Here is a 14,171-nt window from a genome sequence, read left to right on the forward strand (position 1 = left end):
TTTTTTCAGGTGTAGGCTTCTCCCAGGTGGGAGCTGCTTTCCCCAGAAGGAGCGGTGGCCAAGCCCCAGGCAGAACATCCAGTGGGATTACACCTTTGAAGACTGAGAGAATAGGAAAGCCATAGCCCACCCAATCCAAAGGAATAATATATGTTGAGAGGGATTCAAAGAAGCCACTTCCTCCAGGAAGCTTTCCCTCATTCCATTCAAGCCCGGTTACGTGTGCCTCCCATTTGCTCACATAGAACCCAAGTGCGATGGCACTTGATGCCCATTATTGGAAACATGTGTTCTAGTGCCCATTCCTCCACTACACCAGTGTGCAGTGTGAGGGCAGACACTGTGCCTTGGACATTTGCATCTCCCTAGTGTCAGGCACAGTAGATACTCAATAAAATCTGATAAATAAAATAGTGAATGCCCTCGACACACGTTTCTCAGGCAACTGTAACATCAATAAAGACACTCTGATGCTTAGAGTTAAATACATGAAAACATGTAATTTTATAAAATCTTATTAACTCAGCTCTACTACTAAGGCAAACCCCAGCTCCCTGTAAATTCCTTTTAAAGAAGGAATTGTTTTAGATGTGCTCCAAAGAAATGTGGTTTCACTTGATCAGCCACTACGTGAAGTTTACCTTTTCTCCTCTGCTCTGATCCACCTCCATGGGGCACCATTCATGCATCCTTCAATTCACACGCATTTACTGACTGCATACTCTATGGCAAGCGTTGTGCTAAAGGCAGGATGCGCAGCACTGAATAATAGAACCAGGCCCAGGCCCTCATGGAGCTTAGGCCTGGTATCCACTGGCACCTACCCACCTCCAGAACTCCAAAGACCCTGAGACTGTCACGTGGGCATAATACATTTTATCTTTAAGCTCTTGAAAACGTAATGTGTTGATAAGGCAAGCCCATGCTAATTCAGGAATATCTAGCGGTTTGCCATCCAGAGTTAAATAACTAGTCTGCTAAATATTTTAATTTTCCCAAGCCAACAGGGAACTGATCAATCCGAAGGGATTCATACTGAGGCACATCCAAGTTTCCTGTGGCCTCCCTCGGTGTGGGCACCTGCACGGGGATATCCGCCCTGATTGCCATCTTAGAATAGCCAAAGGGAGACAATGATGCCCACGTCATGCAGCATCATTTGCTAAGGTCTTTCCATTGCCTGCTTACAGGCTGCCCTGGTGTGAATTCGGGAAAGGCCCCCGCTCTGGGCAGGCACTTGAGAAAGAGGCCTCCCTTCCTCCCTAGCAGATGTAGCCCCACTCAGGGGCGCACAGCTGGGGGAGGGGAGGTCAGCCAGGATTTCGGTCCCAGCGTGCCCCCTCAGCCCAGTCCCACGCTGAAGCCCTGTTACCAACTCCCTGTTCCGTGCACCGGGTACAAAATGCATTAGTGCATTTACATTACGTGTGTTTAAATTAACGTTCATAACTAAGGAAACCAGTTTTTCTGGGAAATTACTGAACTATATGGAAAGCCTTTCCTAAAATCCCAGTAGCAGCCACAGAAACTTTAAGCACAATTCAAACTCATTAAGCTTTTTCCAAGACTACAACTCATTTCTGCTAAATAACTAACTCTTCAACACCTGTGACCTCACTGAGCTGTGAGCAATTCAGAAACGGAAAATGAGCAGAGCCTCCCAGTTGTGCGGCTTGGGACTAAGGCCCAGCACCTCCCTGGACAAATATCAAGGTCAGTGTTCCCCACAACTCGCCAAAGTCACATCACTGAGGAAGTGCAGTCTGGTAGCCTTTGAGTCTTTCAGAGCTTGAATTCCCAGCAAGTCATTTTTCTCAAGCAGCAAGTCAATGAATCCCCTCATCCTAACCGCTCATTATATAAAAATAAGCCACTCGCTCTACCCTCTGGGTTCAACCACTTCCGAATGCCCATAAACTGGATATAGTTCAAGCACAGGCCTGAGGAAAATGCATAATTTTAATCATCTTCTCCATCACACCATTCAATAAACCTCACTTGAAACGTGAGGCCCTAATGTCAGCTGGGGTAGCCCTGCCCCCTTTAAGATCTAGATAAGACAGATTCAAATCCCAATTCCAGGTCCTGTGGAAAGTCCAGGGCTCTCCTGAGATTTCTACAAATGGGGCAGGGCAGCTCTGTTTCCCAGCCTCCCTGGAATTCGGGCTCTCCATTCTGCCCCCTGGGGTTGCTCCTTTATCCTGGCCCTAGTGCCATTCACCCAGGACCAGCCCCTTCACTTGTGACTCCGAGAAGCTACTGTGAAAAGGAGGCTGCCGTGGGGAGACGTTACAGGGCTGCCTTACACCAGGTGATGCTCTTGTGGACGGCCTGTTCTCAAAGGTCCCTCAGACACCTGGCACTGGGCAGGTCTCCCGACCCACTCCTAGCCCAGACCTTTTGGCCTTGCTTGTGCCTCTCCCTCCTTCTCCTCTCCCCTCTTTCCAGTCACCACCACCCCCTGGCCCAAGTTCTCCTCTCAGTTTGAGAGGAGCCATTCAGTACCCCTTTCCCAAGCCACCCCAGGCTCAACTTCCTAAAGCAAGCCCTTCAAGGGGCTCAGCTGAACCAATAGGCCATATGAGTGTTTCAACAGAGGCCTTGATTTTACAGGTTTTTTCTTTAACAAAATTCACCGTCCCTGAAGACAGCTGTGGTTTCAAAGAGCCATCTTCTCTTTGCTTTTGTTTTTCTGATGAATGGCACAATGGAAATCAGGCGCTTGAAGCTCCTTCTTCAGCTTGATTAAACAGTGGAAACCGTTTTTCTCTCCAGACCAGGTGTCTGGTCTATGGTAAGTGCACTCAACTTTTCCAAGCTTAGAATAAAGTACCGAAATTACAAATCAGCAGGTGGTGTAGACCTACTGGTTTAGAGTGCTAGCTACTTTAAGACAGAAAGAGTTTAGTTTAAAATCTCGGTCGGGCCAGGGCCTGAGATCTGGTCCCCTCTGGTTGATGAGCTCCGTGGGACGCAGCCTGTCTCAGGAGCGCTGCTGCACGGTGGCTCCTGCCCACCGGGACGTTCGATGGGCTACACTTGGCAAAGGGCCAGCCTCGTTTACTCTTGTGGCTTCTTTGGGTAACAGTCATTTTGTTGTTTCCTCTGATCCTTCTCTGCTATCCCTGCTCACACATCAAAAGCAGAAAGGGGGCAGCTTCCAGGCTCAGCCTTCCATCTGTGTACCCAGTACAGCTACTTTAAGGCCTCACACCAACCCCCAGAATCACGCAAGCCCCACAGGGAAGGCAGATTTCTGCATAAACTTGCTGTTCACATCCTTTGTTTTGAACCAGTCTCCTTGACCCGTTCCTCATGCTTTATTGCATTCTGATGCTGCTGCTTGTTTGGGGCATGATTTTTGATTCTCCACCCTGGCCATGTGGCCTCAGACTGCTTCAAGCAAAGAGCCCTCCCTACCTGACCTGCCGGGCCCCGCTCTTGTAAGGACATTCTCCTGTCCTGAGGATGGCATCGGGCCACCATGAATCCACAGTCCCAGGCCCAGGAGCGCTTGCTCCTCCCTGGTTCCCTTGTCCCACCCCTGAAAACCCCCCAGCAATACCTCCCCGCAGGGCTGCTAACGCAGCCCTGAGAAGAGGCCTCAGCCCCGTAGGCTGAGCACTGACAGCTGCAGCAGCACTGTCCCGGGGCCACTCCTTGCCCGGTTGCCTTTGCTGGAGCATTTTCTGGCAAATGAATGCAGCTGCTTAATTTCTCCATGCAGTCTGTGCTTCCATCATGGCTGTGACTCTTGGGAGAGGCAGAATGAGTAATGGCTTGGTTCCCTGCCTGATGAAAGTGATCCACAACCATGGACACATTCCTTATGTGATATGTACTGCTTTTTCAACTATCTCTGGCAATGGTGAGCTCAAAGAGCAGAAAACGTCACTGCTGATGGCAAGGATTACGAAAAAGAGACTCTGCAGCTCAGAGGTCATGCTGTCTGGGAAAACACCCCCACAAAGACATGCAGAAATTTTCTTCCAGCCCTTTGGATGCCTGCAGTCGTGAAGCCAGCTGGAAGCCAGGCCCGGTTTGGGGCAGCAGCTGTTACAGGGTAATTAAAGTCAGACAAAATGCAGAGGGGGCCAAGAGGCTGGTGTGATGTCCGGCAGGGTCAGGCAGGACATGGATCAGCTCAGGCCTGTAAAATGCCCGTGAGCTGCGGACTTACAGGAATGGCCCATCTAAGCACTGTCAAAGGTGAGAAAACTCACTGCAGGGATCTAACGAGACTTCCTTCATAGAATGCCACCACCAGATCCATTCTCTTACTCTCTGCTACTGCGGGCTCCTTCAGGGAGGTTGAAGAATCCCTGTTTCCTGTTATCAGACGATTTTACTAACAGGAAACTCTTTTTCCTAGTTGGTGGCATATTGAATGAATGAATGGATGGATGGATGAATGAATGAACGAATGAATAAGAAAGCAAGAAGTATGAGCAGGTGTATTTCATAGATAGAACCAGTAGCAAGGATTGAGTTTAAGGCCAGGATTTATCACCCTCCCCAAACTATCTCTGAGGACCACACTGACTGTTGAGTTTCCAATGAGGTTAGGGGTATGATTTTCATGGACCGGTACCACAGCAACAGTACTGATAATGTGATCATTTGTCGGAGAGCCGCTGCTATGTACCAAACATTGTGTCGTACGCTGTATTAAATAGGACTCTTGCGTGTTCTGTGCAAGCTACTTTGAGAAGAGTGTTATTTCAGGGAGTGGATGTGATAGCTGTTCTGTAATGCATTTAAAGAAGTGCTTAAAAACACACATAATAAAGATGTTTAAAAGAATTGTACATGCAGGATACTTTGAGAAGAGTGTTATTTCAAGGAATGAGCATGATAGCTCTTCTGTAATGCATTTAGAGAAGTGTTTATAAACATCTGTAATAACTATGTTTATTAAAAACTGGTACCCACTTGGGACAAATAAACAAACAAAAAAATCACTGTTTTATTTTTATTTTTTTAAATTATTTTATTTATTTATTTATTTTTGGCTGTGTTGGGTCTTCGTTGCTGCGCACGGGCTTTCTCTAGTTGCGGCAAGAGGGGGCTACTCTTCGCTGTGGTGTGTGGGCTTCTCATTGCAGTGGCTTCTCTTGTTGAGGAGCACGGGCTCTAGGTGCACATGGGCTTCAGAAGTTGTGGCCGGTGGGCTCAGTAGTTGTGGCTCGCGGGCTCTAGAGCACAGGCTCAGTAGTTGTGGCGCATGGGCTCGGTTGCTCCGCAGCATGTGGAATCTTCCCGGACCAGGGCTCGAACCCAGGTCCCCTGCATTGGCAGGCGGATTCTTAACCACTGTGCCACCAGGGAAGCCCAACAGTGGTTTTTTAAGTGAAAAACAATAGGGCTTTTGTTGTTTCAAGTAACAAAACCCAACTCAAATTGATGTAAGCATAAAAAAAGAAATTGTTACAGATACAGGGAGATCACTTTGAACCCATGACCAGGAATGCTCTTAGGCTTTCCTAGGGCAGGGAATGAACCAGTAGACGCTCTTTTCTCTTAACATCTGATTTATTATTTTTCTCAGACTGGCTCTTTTAACTTCTTTATCCATGGGTAGAAAACACAACTGCCTACCACCCACATTTATGTGCAATCATTTCATATCCCATAGCAAACAATTACCCAGCACTTGAGGGGATATTTAAGATACATTCTTAAAGAGCTAGAAAACAGAGGCTTTGAAGAAACCGAGTGACATGACAGGGTAATTAACATAGTCTCATGGCCTGTGGAAAATAGTTTTCCATTTGTCTACGAAGAAATTGAACTGGCCTAGATTGCCATTCCCCGGTTTAAACTTAATCTCTTAAATCATGATTCAGCCTGCCATCTTATAACCTGCTACTTCTTGGTAACCTCCTATCCCTTGGACTTAGGTTTCTTTTCTTTCCAGCATGGATCACAGGTGCCACCAAGTCTTAAAATACACTAATGATATGTTGGATGTCAACCGTGACCCAAATTCACTGGAAATCAACTTCTTTAAAGCATTCAGCTTCTCTAAAAGGCTCAGATACTCCAAGGTTTACAGAGATGTGTCAACAAAAAAATTAATCAATAGTCAAACTAAGAAAGAAATGGAGGGGAATTCCCTGGCTGTCCAGTGGTTGGGACTCTGCGCTTTCACTGCCATGGGCCTGAGTTCAGTCCTTGGTCGGGGAACTAAGATTTCACAAGCCCCGTGGCCAAAATAAATAAATAAATAAATAAATAAATAAATAAATAAATACCAGGACTTCCCTGGTGGCACAGTGGTTAAGAAGCCGCCTGCCAATGCAAGGGACACAGGTTCAAGCCCCGGTCTGGGAAGATCCCTCATGCCAAGGAGCACCTAAGCCCGTGCGCCACAGCTACTGAATCCCACACGCCTAGAGCCCATGCTCCACAACAAAAGAAGCCACCGCATTGAGAAGCCCACACACCGCAACGAAGAGTAGCCCCCGCTCGCTACAACTAGAGAAAGCCCGCGCGCAGCAACGAAGACCCAACGCAGCCAATAAATAAATAAATAAATACCCAGTGTGATTTAAAAAAAAAAGAAAGAAAGAAATGGAAGTTTTATTCCAGCCAACCTGAGGATTATAACCCAGGAGACAGTCTTTCAGAAAGCTCTGAAGACTGTTCCACCTTTTAGAGGTCAAAACACAGTTATACAATTTTTTCAGACAAAGGGTTATACATCAAAGTAACATACTGACAGTTTACATAGTCCAACGAGGTGAGTAGTGGGTTATTGTGACCCCTTACAGGATTGAGAAAGGAAGGTTATCTCCTAAGGAGTTACCTTTCTTGGGCAAGGAGGAAATGGCTTTTCTTTTCTTTTTTTTTTTCTTTTTCTTTTTTTGGCAACTAGGCATTCCTGTGTCTTCTAAGGGGATCTAGTTAATGTATTATATAACACAGATGCACAATGCACACTAAAGGGGAGGGGGTAGTGGCTCAAGAAGGCAGAGAGAGAATTTTACCTTTAAAAATTTTCTTGTCCTGCCTTAAAAATAATTTTATTTCATCAGATGGGAAGATAAAGGTAAGCCAGGCTTTGCATTTTATTATGTCTATGAAGCGTTTTAGCACAATGAGATAGAAACTGAAAATCTCCCACCATAATGACCATACCATCATTTGTCGGGCCCTTCCCATGTATCGGACGCTTATACCCAAACAACTTTGCAAAGATAATTATTTCTTAGATAGAGAAATCAAGATTCAGATTAAGTGACTTGCCCAAGATCATTAAGCCAATAAGTGACATAGATAGAATTTGACCCCAGATGTCTCTGACCCCAAAGCCCATGAGTTTTCCACCATACCATGCTGATCAAATAGTCATTTTCATCTACTGCTATTTGCAATTTGAATTTGTTGTGGAGGAAAGAATGGAAGTTTTAAAAATAGGGTAGTATCCCAGAATTTCTCATCACTTCTGTGATTCACCACACCCAGTCCAAGTCACCTTGGATTTTCTACCAGTTGGGTGTACACAAGATATTTTCAGCCTTAGGAGGTCTTGAGGGCTCCATTGTAAGCAAGTGCCCTGTCCCCAAGGAGGGAGGTCTTCATCTGGGCCCTGAAGGACTGAGGGATTTGTCCTTCAGTCTGGCCATTATAGGGAGGAATGCTTAAAGTGTTGCCCTTTTTGCCATTCTAACAAGATTTTCTTGGAGAGAGGCTGCCCAGGCCTTAAGTAAGTTTCCTTCTCTGTCATATTCTGACTGCAGAGAAGACAAAACTAATCACTATTAACATCTATCCTCCCCAGAGTCTGAGGATCCTGTCCCCTCTTCCTGGGTAAAATGTGAGGTGAGGCAGTGTCCCGCTCAGTTGGAGGAAACACCACATTGAAGTGGCATCCTCCCCTCTGAAAAAGTTTAGGGCCCTGTAATTTCTCTCTGGGCTCTTCTAACTCAGGTCCACGTGGTTCCTCCAGAGGATGACTACTCACTCTTGGATGTTGCCCCTTTCATTCATTTATTTACTGTGTATTTATTGAGCACCTACTATCTGCCAGATACTATTCTAGGTGGCAAGAATACTGGTGTGAACAATTTGGGAATTCCTCTCTCTTCATGAAATTTACATTTTGGTAAAAGAAACAGAAAACAAAATAACTAAACAAAGAAATAATAAGGTTCTTTAAATTTGTGATAAGTGCCATGGATTAAAAAAAAATAAGGCAATTAGATAAAGAGTAACAGAGGTCTCAGGAAGAGCTACTTTAGCAAACATACTCAGGAAAAGCCTTCTCAAGGAGGTGATATTAGAGCAGAGACCTGAAGGCTGAGAAGGATGCAGCCTTAACAGAGTCAGTAAAAGAGCATTCCAGGCAGAGGGAACAGAAAGTGCAAAGTCCCTGAGGTAAGCAAGAGATTAGGCCATGCAAGGCAAAGTGGTTGCAGCATAGTGAATGAAAGAGAATGGACCATATGAACTTAAGAGGAAGACAGGGACTAGATCATAAAGGCGTTTATATTTGATGGTAAGGAGTTTGGATTTTATTTTATGTGAAATAGGAAAATAATAGATTATTTAAGCAGAGCATTGACATGATTAGATTTAAATGTTTAAAATTCACTCTGGTGATGTAGAAAACAGATTAAACATGGGAGGGGTGGAAAAAGGGAGACCAGATAAGAGAGCTTGTCAGTAGCCCAGGAAAAGCTCATGGTGCCTTGGAGTAGGGGATGACAGTAGAGATGGAAAGGAGAGGATGGATTTGGGATATATTCTTCAGGTAGAACTGACAAGACTTGGTTATGGACTGGAAGTAAGGGATGAGAAAAGGGGAAAAGTCCGAAGTGACTCTTAGATGTTAGGTTTAAGCAACTGGTTGGAAGGGGATGCTTTTTATTATTATAGGAAAGAACTGAAGAAAAATAAATGGTGGAGATGGGAAAATTTGGGGCATATTGAGATGCCTATTAGACTGGCAACGAGTAGAATTGCCAGTACCAATTAGATTCTTAATTCTGGGGTTTAGAGAAAACGTTTGCGCTAAAGGTACACATTTAGAAGTCATCAGCATAAGGCGGGTCAAAATCATAAAATGGAAAGGGAGAGCATATCAAGAAAATGTAGGCAATGAAAGGAAGAAGACCCAGGACTGGTCTCGGACACAATCTCATTTAGAGGTTGGATAGAAGAGGAAAAAGCCAGTCTTAACAATACATTGAGCAAGAGGAATGCACTTGGAATAATCAGAAAACCATTTTATTCTTTTTCTCCACTACCTGTTCAAACCATCCCCTTGGTGGAACTACTGCTCCTTGAACAAAATCAAGGACAATTTTGTGACTTTTTTAGACATTCTTAAGTAATAAAAAACCATCCAGTCACCTGTGGTCAGACACACACACAGAGTGTAATTTCAGTAAGTAATATGAATGGTCCAAAGTAATAACCAAACCTTCCAAACTCATGAGTTGAAGTCTCTCCCCCAGCGTAGGCGAGCTCCAGCCTGGCTGTCTTTAGTGGGAAAAGAGAGTATAGATGGATCTTTATTTCTCTCCCCTAAAATGTGCAGTCCCCTTCCCCCTCACTAGGCTGCTCCTTATTCCTCCAGGGGTGAAGCAGAGTGGGGAGGGAGAAAAGGTATAAAGGCAGGAAAGAGCTTACTTGAGTAGTCTAGTTATGAACTAAACAAAGATACCTGGGCTTGGCAGGTATTTAGAACTTATTCTTTTTCCCATGGGACTATTTATGGTTGCTTTTGTTTTTGTTTTTTAGAGACTCCACCATCTCAGGAAATCTTGCAATGGCAGTCCCCTTCTGGAGGTAAATGCATCTCCTAGGGCTGGTCACTTAAAATTCTTCCCTCACTACCTCGGAATTCAATAGTATATCTCCAGGGTTTGTTTGTGGTTTGTTTATTTGTTTTTCTCCAAGGAGCCCTCTTGGGCAGGATCCAAGAAAACCCCATGCCTGCTCTCTACGTGTGTACTACATCAGGTCCATGCGAAGCGCTCAAGCCTCATTTGCCTAAAACTCTGGGAGAACAGCCATCCTCCACACAGCATCTCTTTGCCATCAGAGGAGCCACCAGCCATGGTCAGACTCCAGTCCTCTGTGCCCCACTCTCCAAGTGCTCCCCAGTAAAGCCCCTTTCACCAAGCTAGCAGGGAGGAGCAAGCACTCTCACTGCTTCCCTACTGTGAGGGAAAACTTACATTGCAGATCTCGCTAAAGTAATTTTCTCTCCAATTTCCTATGCACTTTGATATCTTCAACCTTTTTCATAAACTGGAGGTATTTAATCAACTAAGGGACATAAAGCCCACTCTTGGCTGGTCCTTTGCAAGCCCTAGCTAATTATCTCCTTGAATCATTTTCTAAGATTGTGTAAGGAAGACAAAGCTGAAGAAAAAATAGGACGAGTGCTGTTTTTCAATCGTGTGTACCTAGAAAACTGAGAAAGAGCAACCAAAGGGAAAAGTAAAGCCTGGAGAATATGATATAGCAGAAGCTGAAGGGTACCCAAGCTGTTGCTAAAAGGTGGAAAAGATGAAGACAAAAAGTGCTCACTGAATTTGGTGCCCGTGCCACTCCACTTCAGTGTAGTGTTAGGGACAAAAGTTAAATTGATATGTTAGACACTTCCCCAGAGCCTGTTCTCACCTTCTTCCTTGCAAACAAACCCCCTACAGCCAGCTCCATTGTAAATCCTGATAGGTCCAAGTCAACCACTACAATCTGCTTTCCTCTGGCAGTGATTCCTTTAGGAATGTACTTGTGATACAATTCTGGCCAAGATGTGAGGGGAAATCTGTTGGAAGATTTCTTAGAGGTCTCTTTTTTCTTAAGAAGAGCCACAAGGAGAAGGCAGCTCCTCACTTGCACTGGCTACTGTCATTTCTACATGTGACATTTAGTTCTGTGGAAACCATCTTGGTAAAAGCCTGAGGATAAAGCCAATGCCAAAGAGGAGGACAGAGCCAAGATAATTGCCCCAAAGCAGAGCCAGAGCCCATGCCCGGAGCCCACTCTACCTGTGGGGTTCTTGTTATTTAAGCTCATAAATCTCCATTTTATTTTACACAGTTGATTCAGAGTTTTCTGTTATTTAATGCCAAAAGAATCCTGAAGGTAAAGAGGAGGCTTAAGGGAGGTGAAGAATTGGAGGCAGAGCATAGGTAATTCTTTTGAGATGTTTTTCTGGAAAGAGAGGCAGAGAAATGGTCTGAGAGCTGGAAGGGGATGAAGAATCTAGTGAAGGCTTTTTTAAAGATGGGAGACACAATAGCCAGGTTGTGTGTGCATGACACCTACTGATGGGAATGATCCAGTAGAAAGGAGAGAAGGCAGAGCTGCAAGTGTCTTCCTGCCACGTCACTTAAAGTGCACAGCCTTTCCTGGAGTCTCCCTCACTTATCTTGCTGATGCCGCCACAAAAAAAAGGGCCACCTGTTCTCACAGTTTTGTTTCCATTGTCTGACTACAACTGCTTGCATGCTCCCTCCCTAGTGGTCTGTTAGTGGAATAACTCCAGCCATCTCTGAGCTTTTTCTTTGTCAGGAGTAAAACAACAGCTGATCTCTGCAGGGTGGGTCTCTCTAGGACAACCTCTGCTCAAGCAGGAGTCCAGCTTTTTATTTTCTTGAGGTTCTTCCCAAGGAGATCCCAATCTTTCAAAGTTTTACTTCCCCTCACAGGGAAACACAGGCTACTCAAGAACCCAGCTTGCAGTTAATTGCTTATCCTCCAACCAGAGCCTGCCCCTAAGCCCCACTTCACCCAGGGCTGCAGGCAGCTCAACTTAATGAAGTTTGTTGTTACTTAAGCCCCTCCCTCCATAACATTTTACTTTCCAGTTACAGTTGCACAAAAGGACATGCGCTCGTGTCTGTTGGAGTATATAGCCCCTCTCCTCCAAGGTGGAAAGCCTGGTCTTCAGGTCATCTGCTCTCTCCCCTCCCTAGCCTACTGAAGTCATATACTAATTAACTTCGGGTACAAGGTCTTTCCCCAGAGTAACAGAAAATTCAGTCCCAGCTGGCGCTTGAGCTGTGTTTGACTGCATATTTACTGAACAACGGTGATCCAAAAGGGCATTGCTGTAAAGCATTTCCAGTAAAAATATAAAAACAATGTAAAGGACCAAGTCAAGAGCAATGTTGATTTGCCTTTCTATTGCTTCCTGTCCAGAGTAATGATTTGTTCCACATTTCACTTCCCCTACTCATTTAACAGTAAAACAAGATATGCAGCCTAAAATGTTTAACACACAGACTATTAGGTATGATTATCTACAGTCATATAGGAACACCTGGTAAAAGCCAGACAACTGAGTTTCATTTCCCTATAAAATTTTAACAATTCGTTAACCAAAACATTACAATTGACCAAAATATTTTAAATATCTAAAACCAGCTCCCTTTGTTGATTAAATTCAAATTGATTTACTAGTTCTTGTTTTACCACATTTTCTTACTAATGTAATTTTGGCTAAAATATAGACTGTGTTTAAGTAAAGAGAAACAAACCAGCCAAATACTCACTTTCTAAAATCTTCACACTTACCTGTAATCACTAGGAATAGTATTTCCCACTTAGAACAATAACTTAAACTAAGTCACACTTGAAATTTTTAATGATTTAGAGTAAAGAATTTTAATACTAAATTAATTTACTCTCCGGGTTTGTTATATTAAAATTTGCACCTGTGCATACTTTAAGATTTAGCTGTCTCATATCCTTTTTTAGAATAGGGCAGTTATTAATTAATTAAATATTTTTGTGATGATCTTTCTCCAGATGATGAGTCCTTGCAATGAACATCAACAATATATGGCTGTGTGGAACTCTACTCATTGCTCTGTGGTGACCTAAACGGGAAGGAAATCCAAAAAAGAGGGCATATATGTATACATACAGCTGATTCACTTCACTGTACAGCAGAAACTAACACAACATTGTAAGGCAACTATACCCCCAATTTAAAAAAAATAATAATTTATGGTTGTAGGAGACTCCTTTTGGGATTCTCCCCTGAAAACTGCCCTTTCTCATGGGGGTAATTTCCATATACATGTTCTTGCTGATTTCACTTTCTTGGCCACATTTGATTGGCCCAGAGACAGACACCAAGTCAAGCTGGGCCAATCAGATTTTCTCTTATGGTAATTTGGAATTGTATATAGCCATTCTAGTCAGGCTTTATGGGTACTTAAGAGGATCGATGGGACACAGAGCAGACAAAAAAGCAAAGGAAAGAAAAGAATGAAGCACACTCTCAGAGAGAACAGAAATAAAAGACCATAGAGTCTCAAAAAGAGAGGTAAGGAAGGAGAGACAGCTTGGTTTCTGGTGGCTTTCCAGCACCTAATCTGGTACCTCAGAGGCTCTCTTTCATTTGGTTCTCTGAAATACCCTTGTAGACTTGTGTCTTTATTTAGTTTATGAAAGTTTAAGTGAGTTTCTGGAACTTTGAATTAAATCTTCTCTAAAATGACAATGAAACCCTCAGGACCTACTAAAGTATAGAGAGCAACTGGCAACAAGAACAACGCTAAATTTCAACATACACTTTCTTGAGTTCCTGGGTCTGATCTTTGTTTCTTTGATATGTTAAGCACTTATATAGACTGACTAATGCTTTCAAAGTGTTTCTGACCACAACACACAGAGTGACATCATCAAAATGGTGAAATAAGAGTTTTCTACTATTTTTCCCCCAAAGGTCACTGATTCTGACAATCACCCATGGACAAGAGTGCCTCGGTGGAATTCCAGGAGTTCAGTGGAAAAGTTACAGAACACAGCTGGAGAAAAAAAAAATCTGATGTTGGACACATTGATGAGAGTAAGAGGAAACAGTTTCACTTTACCTGTGTCACCGCTCCCCCAAGGCAGCACAACTCAGCGCCAATAGAGACCTACTCAGCCCATGATTTCCCCCACAGGAGAAAGTGAGAGTGTGTACCTAGCTTCCGCAGCTGTGTAAGATGCTGCCAAAGAGACCCACTTCTTTTTCACCGCATCTAGAATATTTCTGAGTGCTGCAGGACTTGGGGACAGAAAGTGGCCAGTAGACCAGCAAACGGGGCTCTTGGAGGGTATCAAAGGGACAGAGGTCCTATTAACTGCGTCATGGACTCCATCAGGAAGACTTTCCATGAGCTGTCAGGGATACTCACCTGCAGATCCCCCAGATG

General features: G+C 44.1%; 1 long non-coding RNA gene across 1 annotated transcript; it reads left to right on the top strand.

The window, feature by feature from the left end:
- The first annotated feature begins 4,072 nt into the window (after positions 1-4,072).
- On the top strand, positions 4,073-13,749 carry LOC114486550 (uncharacterized). Its single transcript, XR_003680450.1, has 3 exons — positions 4,073-4,209; positions 9,748-9,795; positions 13,697-13,749. It is a non-coding gene; the product is annotated as an uncharacterized lncRNA (long non-coding RNA).
- The last annotated feature ends 422 nt before the right edge of the window (positions 13,750-14,171 follow it).

Source organism: Physeter macrocephalus, chromosome 1, assembly GCF_002837175.3.
Source record: "Physeter macrocephalus isolate SW-GA chromosome 1, ASM283717v5, whole genome shotgun sequence".
NCBI classification, from domain to species: domain Eukaryota; kingdom Metazoa; phylum Chordata; class Mammalia; order Artiodactyla; family Physeteridae; genus Physeter; species Physeter macrocephalus.